The sequence below is a fragment of the Chiloscyllium punctatum genome, unplaced genomic scaffold (genome assembly GCF_047496795.1).
Source record: "Chiloscyllium punctatum isolate Juve2018m unplaced genomic scaffold, sChiPun1.3 scaffold_56, whole genome shotgun sequence".
Lineage (NCBI taxonomy): Eukaryota > Metazoa > Chordata > Chondrichthyes > Orectolobiformes > Hemiscylliidae > Chiloscyllium > Chiloscyllium punctatum.
This window is the reverse complement of record NW_027309791.1, coordinates 673,602-679,980: the sequence shown is the minus strand read 5'-3', so window position 1 is coordinate 679,980 and position 6,379 is coordinate 673,602.

Below are 6,379 nucleotides of genomic sequence, written 5' to 3'. Positions count from 1 at the left end.
AGCCCCTCTGTTTCTCGCCCTCTGTTTCAGCCCCTCTGTTTCAGCACCTCTGTTTCAGCGCCTCTGTTTCTCGCCCTCTGTTTCAGCTCCTCTGTTTCTCGCCCTCTGTTTCAGCCCCTCTGATTCAGCCCCTCTGTTTCAGCCCCTCTGTTTCTCCCCCTCTGTTCCAGCCCCTCTGTTTCAGCCCCTCTGTTTCAGCCACTCAGTTTCAGCCCCTCTGTTTCAGCCCCTCTGTTTCAGCCCCTCTGTTTCAGCCACTCTGTTTCAGCCCCTCTGTTTCAGCCCCTCTGTTTCTCGCCCTCTGTTTCAACACCTCTGTTTCACCGGTCTGTTTCTCGCCCTCTGTTTCAGCCCCTCTGTTTCTCACCCTCTGTTTCAGCCACTCTGATTCAGCCCCTCTGTTTCTCGCCCTCTCTTTCAGCCCCTCTGTTTCTCGACCTCTGTTTCAGCCCCTCTGTTTCTCGCCCTCTGTTTCAGCCCCTCTGTTTCAGCACCTCTGTTTCAGCCCCTCTGTTTCAGCCCCTCTGTTTCTCGCCCTCTGTTTCAGCCCCTCTGTTTCTCGCCCTCTGTTTCAGCCCCTCTGTTTCAGCCCCTCTGTTTCTGGCCCTCTGTTTCTGCCCCGCTGTTTCTCGCCCTCTGTTTCAGCCCCTCTGTTTCTCGCCCTCTGTTTCAGCCCCGCTGATTGAGCCCCTCTGTTTCAGCCCCTCTGAATCAGCCCCTGTGATTCAGCCCTTCTGTTTCAGCCCCTCTGTTTCAGCCCCTCTGTTTCAGCCCCTCTGTTTCTCGCCCTCTGTTTCAGCCCCTCTGTTTCTCGCCCTCTGTTTCAGCCCCTCTATTTCTTGCCCTCTGTTTCAGCCCCTCTGATTCAGCCCCTCTGATTCAGCCCCTCTGTTTCCCGCCCATCTGTTTCAGCCCCTCTGTTTCAGCCCCTCTGTTTCAGCCCCACTGTTTCAGCCCCTCTGTTTCAGCCCCTCTGTTTCTCGCCCTCTGTTTCAGCCCCTCTGTTTCTCGCCCTCTGTTTCAGCCCCTCTGTTTCTCGCCCTCTGTTTCAGCCCCTCTGATTCAGCCCCTGTGTTTCAGCCCCTCTGTTTCAGCCCCTCTGTATCTCGCCCTGTGTTTCTCACCCTCTGTTTCTCGCCCTCTGTTTCAGCCCCTCTGTTTCTCGCCCTCTGTTTCAGCCCCTCTGTTTCTCGCCCTCTGTTTCAGCCCAGCTGATTGAGCACCTCTGTTTCAGCCCCTCTGAATCAGCCCCTGTGATTCAGCCCTTCTGTTTCAGCCCCTCTGTTTCAGCCCCTCTGTTTCAGCCCCTCTGTTTCCCGCCCTCTGTTTCAGCCCCTCTGTTTCTCGCCCTCTGTTTCAGCCCCTCTATTTCTCGCCCTCTGTTTCAGCCCCTCTGATTCAGCCCCTCTGATTCAGCCACTCTGTTTCCAGCCCATCTGTTTCAGCCCCTCTGTTTGAGCCCCTCTGTTTCAGCCCCACTGTTTCAGCCCCTCTGTTTCAGCCCCTCTGTTTCTCGCCCTCTGTTTCAGCCCCTCTGTTTCTCGCCCTCTGTTTCAGCCCCTCTGATTCAGCCCCTCTGTTTCCCGCCCCTCTGTTTCAGCCCCTCTGTTTCAGCCCCTCTGTTTCTCGCCCTCTGTTTCCCGCCCCTCTGTTTCAGCCCCTCTGTTTCTCGCCCTCTGTTTCAGCCCCTCTGTTTCTCGCCCTCTGTTTCAGCCCCTCTGTTTCAGCACCTCTGTTTCAGCGCCTCTGTTTCTCGCCCTCTGTTTCAGCTCCTCTGTTTCTCGCCCTCTGTTTCAGCCCCTCTGTTTCTCGCCCTCTGTTTCAGCCCCTCTGATTCAGCCCCTCTGTTTCAGCCCCTCTGTTTCTCCCCCTCTGTTCCAGCCCCTCTGTTTCAGCCCCTCTGTTTCAGCCACTCAGTTTCAGCCCCTCTGTTTCAGCCCCTCTGTTTCAGCCCCTCTGTTTCAGCCACTCTGTTTCAGCCCCTCTGTTTCAGCCCCTCTGTTTCTCGCCCTCTGTTTCAACACCTCTGTTTCACCGGTCTGTTTCTCGCCCTCTGTTTCAGCCCCTCTGTTTCTCACCCTCTGTTTCAGCCACTCTGATTCAGCCCCTCTGTTTCTCGCCCTCTCTTTCAGCCCCTCTGTTTCTCGACCTCTGTTTCAGCCCCTCTGTTTCTCGCCCTCTGTTTCAGCCCCTCTGTTTCAGCACCTCTGTTTCAGCCCCTCTGTTTCAGCCCCTCTGTTTCTCGCCCTCTGTTTCAGCCCCTCTGTTTCTCGCCCTCTGTTTCAGCCCCTCTGTTTCAGCCCCTCTGTTTCTGGCCCTCTGTTTCTGCCCCGCTGTTTCTCGCCCTCTGTTTCAGCCCCTCTGTTTCTCGCCCTCTGTTTCAGCCCCGCTGATTGAGCCCCTCTGTTTCAGCCCCTCTGAATCAGCCCCTGTGATTCAGCCCTTCTGTTTCAGCCCCTCTGTTTCAGCCCCTCTGTTTCAGCCCCTCTGTTTATCGCCCTCTGTTTCAGCCCCTCTGTTTCTCGCCATCTGTTTCAGCCCCTCTATTTCTCGCCCTCTGTTTCAGCCCCTCTGATTCAGCCCCTCTGATTCAGCCCCTCTGTTTCCCGCCCATCTGTTTCAGCCCCTCTGTTTCAGCCCCTCTGTTTCAGCCCCACTGTTTCAGCCCCTCTGTTTCAGCCCCTCTGTTTCTCGCCCTCTGTTTCAGCCCCTCTGTTTCTCGCCCTCTGTTTCACCCCCTCTGTTTCTCGCCCTCTGTTTCAGCCCCTCTGATTTAGCCCCTCTGATTCAGCCCCTCTGTTTCAGCCCCTCTGTATCTCGCCCTGTGTTTCTCACCCTCTGTTTCTCGCCCTCTGTTTCAGCCCCTCTGTTTCTCGCCCTCTGTTTCAGCCCCTCTGTTTCTCGCCCTCTGTTTCAGCCCAGCTGATTGAGCCCCTCTGTTTCAGCCCCTCTGAATCAGCCCCTGTGATTCAGCCCTTCTGTTTCAGCCCCTCTGTTTCAGCCCCTCTGTTTCAGCCCCTCTGTTTCTCGCCCTCTGTTTCAGACCCTCTGTTTCTCGCCCTCTGTTTCAGCCCCTCTGTTTCTCGCCCTCTGTTTCAGCCCCTCTGTTTCAGCACCTCTGTTTCAGCCCCTCTGTTTCAGCCCCTCTGTATCTCGCCCTGTGTTTCTCACCCTCTGTTTCTCGCCCTCTGTTTCAGCCCCTCTGTTTCTCACCCTCTGTTTCAGCCCCTCTGTTTCTCGCCCTCTGTTTCAGCCCAGCTGATTGAGCCCCTCTGTTTCAGCCCCTCTGAATCAGCCCCTGTGATTCAGCCCTTCTGTTTCAGCCCCTCTGTTTCAGCCCCTCTGTTTCAGCCCCTCTGTTTCTCGCCCTCTGTTTCAGCCCCTCTGTTTCTCGCCCTCTGTTTCAGCCCCTCTATTTCTCGCCCTCTGTTTCAGCCCCTCTGATTCAGCCCCTCTGATTCAGCCACTCTGTTTCCCGCCCATCTGTTTCAGCCCCTCTGTTTCAGCCCCTCTGTTTCAGCCCCACTGTTTCAGCCCCTCTGTTTCAGCCCCTCTGTTTCTCGCCCTCTGTTTCAGCCCCTCTGTTTCTCGCCCTCTGTTTCAGCCCCTCTGTTTCTCGCCCTCTGTTTCAGCCCCTCTGATTCAGCCCCTCTGATTCAGCCCCTGTGTCTCAGACCCTCTGTTTCAGCCCCTCTGTTTCAGCCCCTCTGTATCTCGCCCTGTGTTTCTCACCCTCTGTTTCTCGCCCTCTGTTTCAGCCCCTCTGTTTCTCGCCCTCTGTTTCAGCCCCTCTATTTCTCGCCCTCTGTTTCAGCTCCTCTGATTCAGCCCCTCTGATTCAGCCACTCTGTTTCCCGACCATCTGTTTCAGCCCCTCTGTTTCAGCCCCTCTGTTTCAGCCCCACTGTTTCAGCCCCTCTGTTTCAGCCCCTCTGTTTCTCGCCCTCTGTTTCAGCCCCTCTGATTCAGCCCCTCTGATTCAGCCCCTCTGATTCAGCCCCTCTGTTTCCCGCCCCTCTGTTTCATCCCCTCTGTTTCTCGCCCTCTGTTTCAGCCCCTCTGTTTCTCGCCCTCTGTTTCAGCCCCTCTGTTTCAGCACCTCTGTTTCAGCGCCTCTGTTTCTCGCCCTCTGTTTCAGCTCCTCTGTTTCTCGCCCTCTGTTTCAGCCCCTCTGTTTCTCGCCCTCTGTTTCAGCCCCTCTGATTCAGCCCCTCTGTTTCAGCCCCTCTGTTTCTCCCCCTCTGTTCCAGCCCCTCTGTTTCAGCCCCTCTGTTTCAGCCACTCAGTTTCAGCCCCTCTGTTTCAGCCCCTCTGTTTCAGCCCCTCTGTTTCAGCCACTCTGTTTCAGCCCCTCTGTTTCAGCCCCTCTGTTTCTCGCCCTCTGTTTCAACACCTCTGTTTCACCGGTCTGTTTCTCGCCCTCTGTTTCAGCCCCTCTGTTTCTCACCCTCTGTTTCAGCCACTCTGATTCAGCCCCTCTGTTTCTCGCCCTCTCTTTCAGCCCCTCTGTTTCTCGACCTCTGTTTCAGCCCCTCTGTTTCTCGCCCTCTGTTTCAGCCCCTCTGTTTCAGCACCTCTGTTTCAGCCCCTCTGTTTCAGCCCCTCTGTTTCTCGCCCTCTGTTTCAGCCCCTCTGTTTCTCGCCCTCTGTTTCAGCCCCTCTGTTTCAGCCCCTCTGTTTCTGGCCCTCTGTTTCTGCCCCGCTGTTTCTCGCCCTCTGTTTCAGCCCCTCTGTTTCTCGCCCTCTGTTTCAGCCCCGCTGATTGAGCCCCTCTGTTTCAGCCCCTCTGAATCAGCCCCTGTGATTCAGCCCTTCTGTTTCAGCCCCTCTGTTTCAGCCCCTCTGTTTCAGCCCCTCTGTTTATCGCCCTCTGTTTCAGCCCCTCTGTTTCTCGCCATCTGTTTCAGCCCCTCTATTTCTCGCCCTCTGTTTCAGCCCCTCTGATTCAGCCCCTCTGATTCAGCCCCTCTGTTTCCCGCCCATCTGTTTCAGCCCCTCTGTTTCAGCCCCTCTGTTTCAGCCCCACTGTTTCAGCCCCTCTGTTTCAGCCCCTCTGTTTCTCGCCCTCTGTTTCAGCCCCTCTGTTTCTCGCCCTCTGTTTCAGCCCCTCTGTTTCTCGCCCTCTGTTTCAGCCCCTCTGTTTCAGCACCTCTGTTTCAGCCCCTCTGTTTCAGCCCCTCTGTATCTCGCCCTGTGTTTCTCACCCTCTGTTTCTCGCCCTCTGTTTCAGCCCCTCTGTTTCTCGCCCTCTGTTTCAGCCCCTCTGTTTCTCGCCCTCTGTTTCAGCCCAGCTGATTGAGCCCCTCTGTTTCAGCCCCTCTGAATCAGCCCCTGTGATTCAGCCCTTCTGTTTCAGCCCCTCTGTTTCAGCCCCTCTGTTTCAGCCCCTCTGTTTCTCGCCCTCTGTTTCAGCCCCTCTGTTTCTCGCCCTCTGTTTCAGCCCCTCTATTTCTCGCCCTCTGTTTCAGCCCCTCTGATTCAGCCCCTCTGATTCAGCCACTCTGTTTCCCGCCCATCTGTTTCAGCCCCTCTGTTTCAGCCCCTCTGTTTCAGCCCCACTGTTTCAGCCCCTCTGATTCAGCCCCTCTGTTTCTCGCCCTCTGTTTCAGCCCCTCTGTTTCTCGCCCTCTGTTTCAGCCCCTCTGTTTCTCGCCCTCTGTTTCAGCCCCTCTGATTCAGCCCCTCTGATTCAGCCCCTGTTGTTTCAGCCCCTCTGTTTCAGCCCCTCTGTTTCAGCCCCTCTGTATCTCGCCCTGTGTTTCTCGCCCTCTGTTTCTCGCCCTCTGTTTCAGCCCCTCTGTTTCTCGCCCTCTGTTTCAGCCCCTCTGTTTCTCGCCCTCTGTTTGAGCCCCTCTGTTTTAGCCCCTCTGTTTCAGCCCCTCTGTTTCATCCCTTCTGTTTCTCGCCCTCTGTTTCAGCCCCTCTGTTTCTCGCCCTCTGTTTCAGCCCCTCTATTTCTCGCCCTCTGTTTCAGCCCCTCTGATTCAGCCCCTCTGATTCAGCCCCTCTGTTTCCCGCCCATCTGTTTCAGCCCCTCTGTTTCAGCCCCTCTGTTTCAGCCCCACTGTTTCAGCCCCTCTGTTTCAGCCCCTCTGTTTCTCGCCCTCTGTTTCAGCCCCTCTGTTTCTCCCCCTCTGTTTCAGCCCCTCTGTTTCTCGCCCTCTGTTTCAGCCCCTCTGATTCAGCCCCTCTGATTCAGCCCGTGTGTTTCAACCCCTCTGTTTCAGCCCCTCTGTTTCAGCCCCTCTGTATCTCGCCCTGTGTTTCTCACCCTTTGTTTCTCGCCCTCTGTTTCAGCCCATCTGTTTCTTGCCCTCTGTTTCAGCCCCTCTGTTTCTCGCCCTCTGTTTCAGCCCCTCTTTTTTTGCCCCTCTGTTTC